Genomic DNA, 13,363 nt, shown 5'->3' with positions numbered 1-13,363 from the left:
GCATTGTGTACAGCATGTGACGTGTGTGGCTCATCTGGGTACAGCCTTTTCATTAGAAGTTTTGTGGATGGTGAAGTAAGAGGGCAGAAAGACGTCAAACCTAACTGTCATCTTAGTAAGTTCCCTTCCTCTCTTCTGCAAACTCTCTCAGAAATTACTTCCTTTCCAACCCTTCATCTTCTCCCCTTGAAAGAACTTGCAAGAAAATTCTACTACAGTTCTCCACCACAGCTTTGCCCGTAGTGGGAACTGGGGCAGGCCAGCTCACCTTTTATCACTGCATATGCCCCAAAGTTGTTTCTTTCCTCAACAAAAGAGCAATTCTGTCCCCAAAGAATTGTCTTCTTTCAAGATCATCAAGGTCAAATTATAGTCTCTTTTTAAAAATTATATTTTTCCTTCCTATAAGATCTGTGTGAGTGATAAATTATCACCACCCCAACAATGGTTAATATTTTCTGAGCACTAACTATGGATCAGTCACTACACTAAGTAGTTCACCTATATTTTATCATTAGTCTTTATAAAAACCCTATGAGTCTGGCACTATTATGAGCCCTATTATACACACGAGGAAATGGAGGTTCAAAGACATTATTTAACTTGCTGAAAGTCAGAGACAGGCAGAGCAGCCTCGAAGCTGGGTTTGAAGACCTCAAAACATGTGCTTTCACTACTTCATCATTCATGCCCCAATCCAGATGCAAAGACAATTCTATACACTGATGCATTTTTGTTCATATTTGGTTTTATGAGGCAGAAATAGAGCTAATTGGATGTTTGAGAGATAAACTATTTTTGAATATGAACTTAAGATGAATCAGCATTTCTGCTCAATAATCAATATATCTAACCGGGCTTTTAACCTTTACGGCCATTCCTCTACAGTCCACGTCCCAGTGTCGTTTTGTGATAGCCCTTCCCATCATGCATGTAATACCCAAGGGTAAATCAGTCTCAGCCAGGAAAGGTATGTCTTGAGTCCTTACATAATTCAGAAATAAACTCTTTCTAAAAAAGTAAAACCAGAAACTGATCACAAAGAATCTTGCCAAGAGCTCCGGCAACAATACACCTATTGTTCTCGTGACAGATTGTCAAAGTCAGTGAGGTCTCAAGAAACATGGTTGAAGCAAGGCTTCCACAGACAAAAATATGGACTCCCAGAGTCCATGTTCCTAGTTTCTATATCCCTGGCCTTCTAAAAGGCCTTGGTTATCCCACTCTAGGGATTCCCAGTGGGTATAGTTCTAGCCCTAGATGGCATTTGGGAAATGTTGAGGGACATTTGGGGTTGTCAATCACAGTGATTAGGGGGTATTATGGATATTTATTGGGCAGAGGTTAGAGTTCCAGACACTTCATGCAGATGATAAACCTGTTTATAATTACCTAAGCATGATTTTAACATAAATTGAATTTTCCAGGAATGCTACCATTGTAAACTAAGTGGAAGGTGGTAACTTATTTCATTTGTAACTTTATCAAGCATTGTCCACTGTTCCAGAAAAAGCATCATTGATGGCAGTGCTAACTGTGCTATTTGAATCTCTTCATTCTCTACCTGTATCAGTCCTCTTACAGCTGTCATGTTCATAATTTTCCACATGGGGTGAATATCTGACCACTCACTATGTTTTCTAATAGAGTTGAGCCTTAGCATTTCTATTTTGCAGTGCATGTTATTTTGCTACAAACTGTTTTCACTCTACTTTATATTACAGTTCAGGCATCACTTTTATTTTTGTTGAACTTGTGTATGTATTATCTATGAATTTCATTTTGGGATATTAAAGAGTATATCATAAAAGTTTGCTATAAAAAGGGGAGCTTTGGGTATGATACGGCTGAATACAACAATTATGATCTTACCTGAGTCATGATGACAGATGGATGGCAGAGCCTTTGCCTTCTTCCCAGGGAGGCATTTAAAGTGTAGAGCTGAGCTGAAAGCTTGTATCTCCCTCACCTGTTTATGGATAGAGATAAACCTCTTTGGGATCCAATAAAGGATAATGGTTATGGTTAATACAACATCTGTTTTCTAAATGTTCTTTCCTTCACCCTGTGATGGGATGAGATGATTTGGAAAAGAATAAAGCAATCAGTGAAAACAGAAACATATGTAAATTGGATTTGAGACAATAGCAGCAATACATCAGAAGTAAAATTTGACCTTGGATTTCAAGCAAGGTCGGAAATGTGGCCTAGAAGGGAGGTTTCTCTTTATAATGGTTACTACCAGGTAAGTTAAGAGTAAGTAACTGTCCTATGACTTTCTAACTCTACTGCATTTATTGAAGTCAGTGGCTCCCACTAGTCCCCAAACTCCTCCACTTGAGGGAACACTGGGGAGAGGCTCTCCAAGTGGAAATTTGGGGGATTCATAGTCTGTAATCACAGCAACTTCTCTACATAAGTGCTGTGGCTGAATCCTCCATTCTATCCTACAAACACAGAACTCGAGTCTAAGTGTCTAAAGGATGTGATAGACAAACAGAGATGGAGAAAGTGCCCCCCTAGAGAGGGAAGGAGACAGCAGTAAGAGAGGCAGAAATCATAGTCAGGATTGTACAGATCTTCTAATTCAGCCACTCTTCTAGAATCTAAAATATTCAGATAGGGTTACTCCAGGACCAATATTCTCTCCCTATTTTTTTGTTTTTTCTGTCTCTCTCTCCTTTAAAGATCTTTTGGAAATGGAAACATTTCCATTCCTTTCCTGAAGTGAAAGTGAAAGTATTAGTTGCTGAGTCAGGTCTGACTCTTTTCGACCCCATGGACAGTAGCCCGCCAGGCTCCTCTGTCCGTGGAATTCTCCAGGCAAGAATACTGAAGTGGGTAACCATTTCCTTCTCCAGAGAATCTTCCCGACCCAGAGACTGAACTTGGGTCTTTTGCATTGCAGGCAGATTCTTTACCATCTGAGCCATTCTCTTAGTTAATATTGAAAAGTTTTTTTCTGGTATCTCTAGTCTTCCTTGCGGTAGTAAAAGATACAGTGAAATAATTTAATATATATTTATGCTAGAATGTACTGGATGTTCATCTATTTGCTCTCATATCCATTTCCCAACGTTCTATTTATCTGCTCTGTTTCACAAGGAGCTACATTTTCTAGCTCCTGTTTCTCTGATTTCCAGGTAGGTTTGGCTAACAGGAGGCACTAACAGCAAGAGAGATCAGGAAGAAGGAAGAAGCCAGGGTGTTTCCTCCCTTTTTCTCTGCTTCAAGTAGCATCTTCAGCAGTAATTGCAGGCTCTGCCTCCCACTTGGAGCAGCACACTGTCCCCCAGGTAGACCTAAATCCATCCACGGCTTTTCTCAGATGGGAACATGACTTCCTCTCTGTGTCTCCCCAGTTCTAGAGATGGTAGTGACTTCCTGATGATGTTGATCTCTGGATTGACTCCCTTCTCTTATTTAACTACTTGTTTCTCCCATCACCTGTATTAAATATCCTCTGATTAAAATACCTAGAATCATTTCTGCTTCCTTCTCTGGACCTTAACTAATCAGTTCAGTTCAGTTCATTTGCTCAGTCATGTCTGACTCTGCGACCCCATGAACCGCAGCACACCAGGCCTCCCTGTCCATCACCAACTCCCAGAGTTCACCTAAACCCATGTTCACTGAGTCGGTGATGCCATCCAGTCATCTCATCTTCTGTCGTCCCCTTCTCCTCCTGCCCTCAGTCTTTCCCAGCATCAGGGTCTTTTCCAACAAGTCAGTTCTTCACACCAGGTGGCCAAAATATTGGAGTTTCAGCTTCCAAATCACTCTTACCAATGAACACCCAGGACTGATCTCCTTTAGGATGGACTGGTTGGATCTCCTTGCAGTCCAGGGGACTCTCAAGAGTCTTCTCCAACACCACAGATCAAAAGCATCAATTCTTCAACCCTCAGCTTTCTTTATAGTCCAACTTTCACATCCATACATGACCACTGGAAAAACCATAGCCTTGACTAGACGGACCTCTGTTGGCAAAGTAATGTCTTTGCTCTTTAATATGCTGTCTAGGTTGGTCATAACTTTCCTTCTAAGGAGTAGCCATCTTTTAATTTCATGACTGCAATCAACATCCACAGTGATTTTGGAGCCCAGAAAAATAAAGTCTCTCACTGTTTCCACTGTTTCCCCATCTATCTGCCATGAAGTGATGGGACTGGATGCCATGATCTTAGTTTTCTGAATGTTGAGCTTTAAACCAACTTTTTCACTCTCCTCTTTCACTTTCATCAAGAGACTCTTTAGTTCTTCTTCACTTTCTGCCATAAGGGTGGTGTCATCTGCATATCTGACGTTACTGATATTTCTCCTGGCAATCTTGATTCCAGCTTGTGCTTCTTCCAGCCCAGCGTTTCTCATTATGTACTCTGCATATAAGTTAAATAAGCAGGGTGATGATATACAGCCTTGACGTACTCCTTTTCCTATTTGGAACTAGTCTGTTCTTCCATGTCCAGTTCTAACTGTTGCTTCCTGACCTGCATGTAGGTTTCTCAAGAGGCAGGTCAAATGGTCTGGTATTCCCATCTCTTTCAGAATTTTCCAGCTTATTGTGATCCACAGAGTCAAAGGCTTTGGCATAGTCAATAAAGCAGAAATAGATGTTTTCTTGGAACTCTTGCTTTTTTGATGATCCAGCGGATGTTGGCAATTTGATCTCTGGTTCCTCTGCCTTTTCTAAAACCAGCTTGAACATCTGGAAGTTCATGGTTCACATATTGCTGAAGCCTGGCTTGGAGAATTTTGAGCATTACTTTGCTAGTGTGTGAGATGAGTGCAATTGTGTGGTAGTTTGAGCATTCTTTGGCATTGCCTTTCTTTGGGATTGGAATGAAAACTGACCTTTTCCAGTCCTGTGGCCACTGCTGAGTTTTCCAAATTTGCTGGCATATTGAGTGCAGAACTTTTACAGCATCATCTTTCAGGATTTGAAATAGCGCAACTGGAATTCCATCACCTCCACTAACTTTGTTCGTAGTGATGCTTCCTAAGACCCACTTGACTTCACATTCCAGGATGTCTGGCTCTAGGTCAGTGATCACACCATCGTGGTTATTTGGGTTATGAAGCTCTTTTTTTGTACAGTTCTGTGTATTCTTGCCACCTCTTAATATCTTCTGCTTCTGTTAGGTCCCTACCATTTCTGTCCTTTATTGAGCCTATCTTTGCATGAAATGGTCCCTTGGTATCTCTAATTATCTTGAAGAGACCTCTAGTCTTTCCCATTCTATTGTTTTCCTCTATTTCTTTGCAATGATCACTGAGGAAGGCTTTCTTATCTCTCCTTACTTTCTTTGGAACTCTGCATTCAGATGTTTATATCTTTCCTCTTCTCCTTTGCTTTTCGCTTCTCTTCTTTTCACAGCTATTTGTAAGGCCTCCCCAGACAGCCATTTTGCTTTTTTGCATCTCTTTGTCTTTTGGGGATGGTCTTGATTCCTGTCTCCTGTACAATGTCACGAACCTCCGTCCATAGTTCATCAGGCACTCTGTCTGTCAGATCTAGTCCCTTAAATCTATTTCTCACTTCCACTGTATAGTCATAAGGGATTTTATTTAGGTCATACCTGAATGGTGTAGTGGTTTTCCTTACTTTCTTCAATTTCAGTCTGAATTTGGTAATAAGGAGTTCATGATCTGAGCCACAGTCAGCTCCTGGTCTTGTTTTTGCTGACTGTATAGAGCTTCTCCATCTTTGGCTGCAAAGAATATAATCAATCGGATTTCAGTGTTGACCATCTGGTGATGTCCATGTGTAGAGTCTTCTCTTGTGTTGTTGGAAGAGGGTGTTTGCCATGACCAGTGCATTTTCTTGGCAAAACTCTATTAGCCTTTGCCCTGCTTCATTCTTTACTCCAAGGCACAGGAAAAACATAGAGGTAAGAAGCATGAGTGCTAAAATCAGGCAGATGTGGGTGTGTGTTGTGGCTCTGACCCTTCTAGCTGAGTTCTCTAGACAAACAACTTCTGTGAGGCTCAGTTTCCTCTTTTGTAAAATGGTATTAATAATAACAACAACAACAACATTATCTACCTCCTACTGGTATTTGAGGATTAAACACTATCATGCAGCCGTTCCTCAGTTTCTAGGTTTCTCAAAATTGTAAAATTTCCAAAAATAAGAGTAGAATTTTCAAGAAACTGAAATAGGATGGCAAAGTCTTTATTTGGTTAAAGTAAGGACATTTAAAAAAAACAATCATTATCACCATGTGATTCAGAGGGAATCATTTGAAAACATGACATGAATATAATCTTAGGCTAAAGAGCAGTCTGCTAAATGTAATCAAATAATCTTTATGGTAAACTCATCACATCATCTCAGTGGATCCGTTTCATCTTTTTGGTTTCTCTATGGCGGAAAACACTGGCGCAGTCCAGCACAGTCAGCTCCTCAGTTCTTGTTGATACTTTCGTTGTCACTACTTCTATTCTTATTATTCGGAATGACAGTACTTATTAAGGATATGTTATTCAAGGCACAGTTCTCTCCATTGGCTTTGTCACACCCTTTTCCATGTACACTCTGACTCATGGCCCCAAGTATTCTGAACAAGTGACCACCTCCTCCCCTAATTTTACTCTGACTTAGCATTTCAGGGGGAAAGTAATGTTTGAGCCAAAAAAAAAAAAAAATCCTTATACTACAAAAGCAAATGTAAAAGTTCAAGTCTAGCATTTTCTTGCTGTGTCACTTTAATCCTTTCTTGTCATTTTAATCCTTTGTCTTTCCTCTCCCTAGCCCAGCCCATCCCAGTCAGCACAGCTACAAATTTTCCATATAATGATTTTTAACTATTATATGATATTTTCAGGCCCTTCCTAAATAATACCAAAACATTTAATATAAGTAATTCAAAGAAACAATGCAAATAAGTCAGTTACTTGTCATCATGCAAAATCTCCATTGGCTTTGTATTTTTCAATAATTTCTCAACCAGTTTTACTGGCTTTTTCAGCACATACCTTCAATTATTCTGCCTTTTAGTTTTAGTCATATTTGTTCCAATCCATATTCTTCTAAGTCATCACGATTATTCTTAGCAATTGCTATTAAATGATGTTTGATGGTCTGGTCTCTTCTCAGTTTTTTTCAGTTTTCCATAATATCAAATAATAGAAATATCCCTCATGAGGCAAACACATCCCTGAAAGAGAAGAGAATATATTTTTAAGTTCTTCTTAAGTTGTAAGAATTTACTTTTTATCTTTCATTGTGTGTGTAACATTATTCCGAATCCTCTTTGGGGTTACTCCTGCAGGACCCAAGGGGTGTATCAGTCACTGGAAAAGCAACTTGAGAATCTCTGGGATTGATTTTTGAAAATGCAGTATCCACAGAAACAGACCTCAGATGCTATCCCAGCAAATGCTGGCAACCCTACACTTCTGTGGAAGATGCCTTCTGTGGGTTTGCCCAACGGCTGTCTGTGGAGACCATCACTCTTTTAAACACAGCACATTCTATGCTGTATCCTTGTATGACCATTGCAAGAATTCTGAGTGTAGAGTTGTATTTCCCAGAAAGAGTACATAGCAAGCTAAAAGCAGCTGGATAAGATAAGGAAAATCAGTCAGTGAAAGGTTTGCTTAGAGGCTCTGGGGCATGTTTAAGCCCTCCAGGGTTTATTTGTATAGTGTTAATAAGCCAATTCTAAAAGTCAAACAGATAAAACTCTAAAACTCATAAGTAAACTCTTGCACTGAAGTACCACATATCCCTGGATCAGTACACTGCTTTTCACCTAAGAAGTCAATGAATGTGGGAACCAGATGTGGGTGGCCATCAACAGGACAGTTTCATGTGCATTTGGTCAGGCTATTGCCTCTGAAAACTTGGTCTCTGTCCCATGAGCTGAGGGAGGAAGGAAGACTAAGCTTTTTGAAGAAGCACCCCAGATAAACCCACGTGGAGCCATTCTTCCAGTAGTTTTAATGACTTGCAAACAACCACTCACACTTTCTCACTGGGCCCCCTGGGGACCCATGCTACATAGTTTAGAGACAGGCAAACAGGATTAAGGGTAAGGTCTGTGAACCATGGAACACAATTTTCCTCTCCGTGAAATGAACTGGCCCTTCTGGGGATCAAACCTATGACCTTGTGCTCATTAGCACTCTACTACAACCATGCCCAAAACAAATACAAGTTTGAAGCCAGAGGAACTTCAAACCACACTTAAGAATGTAATCAACAGAGCCACAGGGAAACACATAAAGTAAACACTTTGTATATAGGCAAAAAGAACAGACGTTTTGGAAAGTGCCTACATTTTCTGAATCCCTTAGTCATCTGATGGCTTACTGGAAATTTCCACTTGGATATCTTCCATCATTTTGACTTCAACCATTTTCCTCCCTCAGCCCCCACCCCTGAAAGGAATTTACCATTTGGAACTTTCAGTTTATGGCACCATCACTCAGTCAACCAAGTTCAGAAACTTGGAGCTGTCCTTAGCAACACATTTGATCATCCAATGCATATTTAGTCCAAAACAAAATTCATTAAGGCCTTTATTTAAACATCTCTCATATCTCTTCTCCTGCCTATCCCCAGAAGCATCACCACAATCCAAACCTCATCACCTTCTGGATATTATGATAACTGCCTACCAGCTGTTGCTTCCCTGATCCATTTTATATACCATTTGTAAAATTCTGCTTTGTACGCCTTCTCAGAAACTTCAGTGGCTACTGTTCCAACTTGATATCTTATATTTTCCCAAAATCTATTACAACTAAACTATTTCTATTCATCCCCATCTTTGCATATGCCCCTCTTTTCTAAGTATCCAAAGGCTAGCCACCATTAAAGACACAGTGCATATTTCACTTCTGGCTTTCTAGGCTACTTGAAACCCTATAGATCTATCTCTTTTGAACTCTTGGATCCTACATTAGCAGTACTATTCATTAGGACTTTAATTCTCTAATAATCTATCATGATGTTATTTCTTCTTCTATGGAACACTTGTCTATCAATCATATTGTAAATCTCTGAAAGCAGAGATTTGGCTTTTAACCCACAGGTATTTACTGAGCCTTAATGTATGAGCAATACTATCTTGGGAATATAATAATGAACAAAAGAGACTTACACTATAAGAGGAAGATGGACAGTAGACAAATATATGAAAAAGATACTTTCAAATAGTAGAGAAAACTAGAGAGCAATTCAAGAAAACATGGATTGAATCAGTATTACTAATTCATCTATTTTCTGGGGCCAAGCAATTCAATGGAGAAGTCGAATTCTTACAAAACAAATTACTATCCCCTTTTGCTTTGGGTTCACTTTTCCTCTAGCATTCTCTCCCTTAACAAAGTCCATCCTGTCATCTGGTTTTCTCCACCATGAAGATGATGCTAGACTGATCTCTTTTCTGGAAATCAGTCATTATAATCCACTGCCTGACAATCACCTCCACCTAGAACTGTCCAGTACAGCAGCCACTGGAGAGCAGGTTGAAATTGGGATATGCTGTAGGTATAAAATATGTACTAGACTTCAAAGAGCATGAAAATATACTAGTATTTTTGGCATTTTTATATTAACTAAGTATTGGCACAATAATATTTTGGCATTAAGTAAAATATGTTATCAGAATTAGTTTCATCTGTTTCTCTTTACTTTTTTAAATGTGACTGCTAGAAAATGTTTTAATGACACATGGCTTACATTTGTGTCTTTCATCATATTTCTATCAGACAGTGCTTACCCAGAAGATCTATGAAACATTCAAAAGATATTGAGCACTTACTGTATACTAGGCATGATTCTATTTGATACCTAACTTCTAGTATTGCTAGTACTTCAGTTCAAACTAAAGGTGTCTTTTCCTTTCCCCAAGGTACTCTGTATGTTGGCTTTCCTGTGTATTATATGTGTTTTGTATCACAGGCTCATGGACTGTAGCCTGTCAGGCTCCTCTGCTCTTGGAATTTTCCAGGCAAGGAGAATACTGGAGTGGGTCGCCATTTCCTTCTCCAGGGGATCTTGCCTACCCAGAGATTGAACTCTCATTTCTTGCACCTTCTGCAGTGGCAGGTGGATTTTTTACCACTAGTGCCACCTGGGAAGCTGATATGTTGGCCTTCCTACCTTTGTTAATGATTCTGTCCCAACTTTTCCAAGTTAGGAAGTCAGGTATCTTTATCCTTTTTTTCACAGCTCATCATTTGCCAAATCTTGTCATGTTTCCTCTTTAGCACAGTCTCTATTTCCTCCCTCCCTTCTGTTCTCATACCACTGTTGTTGATGCCTCTCAAAGAATAATTTAGTAAAATTTCTGCTCCTGTTGGGCTTCCCTTGTGGCTCAGAAGTAAAGAATCTGCCTGCAATGCAGGAGATGCAGGAGACATGGGTTCGATCCTCTGGACGAGGGCATGGAAACCCACTCCAGTATTTTTCCTGGAGAACCCTATGGACAGAGGAGCCTGGTGGGCTACAGTCCATAGGGTCACAAAGAGTTAGACACGACTGAAGCAACTTAGCTTGCACGCTGCTCATGTTACTGAAACACAAGTCCGTGTGCCCGACGAACAATGAGGCCAAGCAATACCAAAACATCCGACTTTGGGGCAGAGAAAGTTTACAACAAGGCCCTGCAAGGAGGTTTGTAGCTCATGCCTTAGAAACCCCTGAACTCCCCACAAGCTTTCAGCAAAGCCCTTTTCTAGGAAAGGTGAGGGAGGCACATGAGTTGTAAACTTCTGCCTGTCAGATCCTTTGTTCTTGAGGTCAGGTCATGATCAGGTAATGATGTTCCTGTAAACCTCCACCAAACAAATGTTATTCTGTTCTAACAAGAAAGGGCAAGGTTCCAAGGGACAGCTTTCACCCCACAATGTCCCAGTCCTAAGAGAAGGCAGATCTCAATTGGCAGCTTCCTCAGGGCCAGGTCCCCAGACCCTGCCCAACTGTAACAGCGCCTAGGACCCAAGTGGCCCTCAGACTCCACAGGCCACCCCACAGGCCACCCCACAGGGAGGGGAGGTGGGGGATGGCCAGATCCCACAGACTGCAACCGAGGCAGACTACTGCTGCCCTTAGGTCACAGAGACAGGGATGCAAGAGAAGTTCACCGCTCCCTCAAGACCTGGGCCAAGGCCAGTGGGCTGCCTGCTGCTGGAACATGCAGTCCCCAGCCTGCTCCCTGAAACACCAGTTCACCTGCTGGCCCAGGGCCCGGGGAGCTGGGGGCCCCAGGGGAGAAAGTCGGGATCTGCCTCTTACCTCACTCTCTGCTTGAGGACCACTATTCCACCAACAAATGGGACCACTAATGGTCGCTCACTGACAGTTGGTTGCTTGTGGGAGGGGCCCACTATGGCAGTGATCAGCGGCTGAAGAGGACCGCTAATGGTTGCTCATTGAAGTTGGTTGCTTGTGGGAGGGGTCTTCTGACAGGCATGGACCAATGGCAGAGCAGGACTACTAATGGTACTGGGTAACTGTTGCCGGGTAACGGGTGAGGGGTCGGTAACCGTGAACAGCCACAGCCGTGTGCTAAGGCCTTCCATCTCTCTCCATTTCTGACTCACTGGAAAAGGCCTGTTGCTGGGAAAGATTGAAAGCAAAAGAAGGGGATGGCAGGTAAGATGGTTACATAGCATCATGGACTCAATGGACATAAATTTGAGCAAACTCTAGGAGATACTGGAGGACAGAGGAGCCTGGTGTGCTGCAGTCCATGGGGTCACAAAGAGTGACACACTTATCAGAGCACACTTAGCAAATAAACAACAACAAATCTCCCCATTCCCATCTAACCTGTACATGGATACTATATCAGTTTTCCAAATCTAACACACTGATAACAGAATCAAAGAATGTTACAATTGAAGGAACACTGGGCATCCTTGTGGGATCCTTTCAAAATAATGAATAGATAAGTGTTATAGAGGGAGTACTGCCTATTTGCCATGAACACTTAAGTACCTCACATGTATTAGTGAGTTCAGTTCAGTTCAGTCACTCAGTCATGTCCGACTCTTTGCAAACCCATGGACTGCAGCACACCAGGCTTCCCTGTTCATCACCAACACCTGGAGCTTGCTCAAACTCATGTCCATTGAGTCGGTACATGTACAGTCACATTTAATCATTCCAACAACCTTATGTGGGAGATATTATTAATACACCCATTTTGCAGATAGGGATCCCAAGGTCCAGAGACATGAAGTAAATGCTTCAAAACACAACACCCAGTTGTGAGCCCCGGCCTATCTGACCCCAGAGGCCCTGCTCTTAATTTCTATGCTGTATTATCAAAGTGAATAGGGAAAGTCTTCATAATCCTGTTCCCCTAAACTTGCTATTCACTCCATATCAGGAAATGATACCACTACTAACCCAGGGGCTCAGGTAAAAAAACTTAAGTCCTTTTTTATATCTGTCTCGCACGCTCCAATCAAATTCATCAGCAAACCCCATTACCTCTCCAGTACAAATATATCCCAAGTTCGCTTTCTCACTATCTGCATATATATATCCTCATGTTGTAATTGTGGTTGTGGTTTAGTCACTAAGTTGTGTCCAACTCTTGCAACCCCATGGGCTTCTCTGGTAGCTCAGATGGTAACAAGTCTGCCTGCAATGCAGGATATGTGGGTTCAATCCCTGGGTCAGGAAGATTCCCTAAATAAGAAAATAACAACCAATTCCAGTATTCTTGCTGGAAATTTCCATGGACAGAGGGGCCTGGCCGGCTACAGTCCATGGGGTCACAAAGAGTCGGACATGACTGAGCAACTAACACACATACACACACCTGGTCTGTAGCTGGCCAGGCTCCTCTGTCCATGGGATTTCACAGGAAAAATACTAGAGTGCGTTGGCATTTCCTTCTCCAGGGAATCTTCTTGACCAAGGGATTGAACCCATATCTCCTGCATTGGCAGGTAGATTCTCTACCACTGAGCCACCAGGGAAGCCCCATATATCTTTATATATGTTTTAAAATATAAAACAGCTTGTGCAGCTCAGTATTAAAAAATAAACAATCCAACTGAAAAATGGACAGAAGACCTAAATAGATATTTCTCCAAAGAAGACATACAGATGGCCAACAAATACATGAAAAGATGCTCAATATCATTAATTATTAGAGAACTGAAAATCAAAACTATGAAGAAGTATCATCTCACACCAGTCAGAATGAACATCATCTAAAAATCTACAAATAATCAACACTGGAGAGGTGTGGAGAAAAGGGAACCCTCCTACACTGTTGGTGGGAATGTAAATTGGTACCGTTATGAAGAACAGTATGGAGATTCCTTAAAAACTAAAAGTAGAGCCATCATATGGCCCAGTAATTCCACTCCTGGGCATATATCTGGAGAAAAC

At 41.3% G+C, this 13,363-nt stretch overlaps 1 long non-coding RNA gene across 1 annotated transcript; it reads right to left on the bottom strand.

Moving 5' to 3' along the window:
- Positions 1-1,464: 1,464 nt before the first annotated feature.
- Positions 1,465-11,545, bottom strand: LOC139183160 (uncharacterized). The gene is made up of 3 exons (XR_011566664.1): positions 11,249-11,545; positions 6,979-7,160; positions 1,465-2,065 (listed from the first exon to the last, which is right to left on the bottom strand). It is a non-coding gene; the product is annotated as an uncharacterized lncRNA (long non-coding RNA).
- Positions 11,546-13,363: the final 1,818 nt, after the last annotated feature.

This window comes from Bos indicus, chromosome 5 (genome assembly GCF_029378745.1).
Source record: "Bos indicus isolate NIAB-ARS_2022 breed Sahiwal x Tharparkar chromosome 5, NIAB-ARS_B.indTharparkar_mat_pri_1.0, whole genome shotgun sequence".
Classification (NCBI taxonomy): Eukaryota; Metazoa; Chordata; class Mammalia; order Artiodactyla; family Bovidae; genus Bos; species Bos indicus.
The sequence above is the reverse complement of the archived record's forward strand: the minus strand, read 5'-3'. Positions and strand labels throughout refer to the sequence as shown.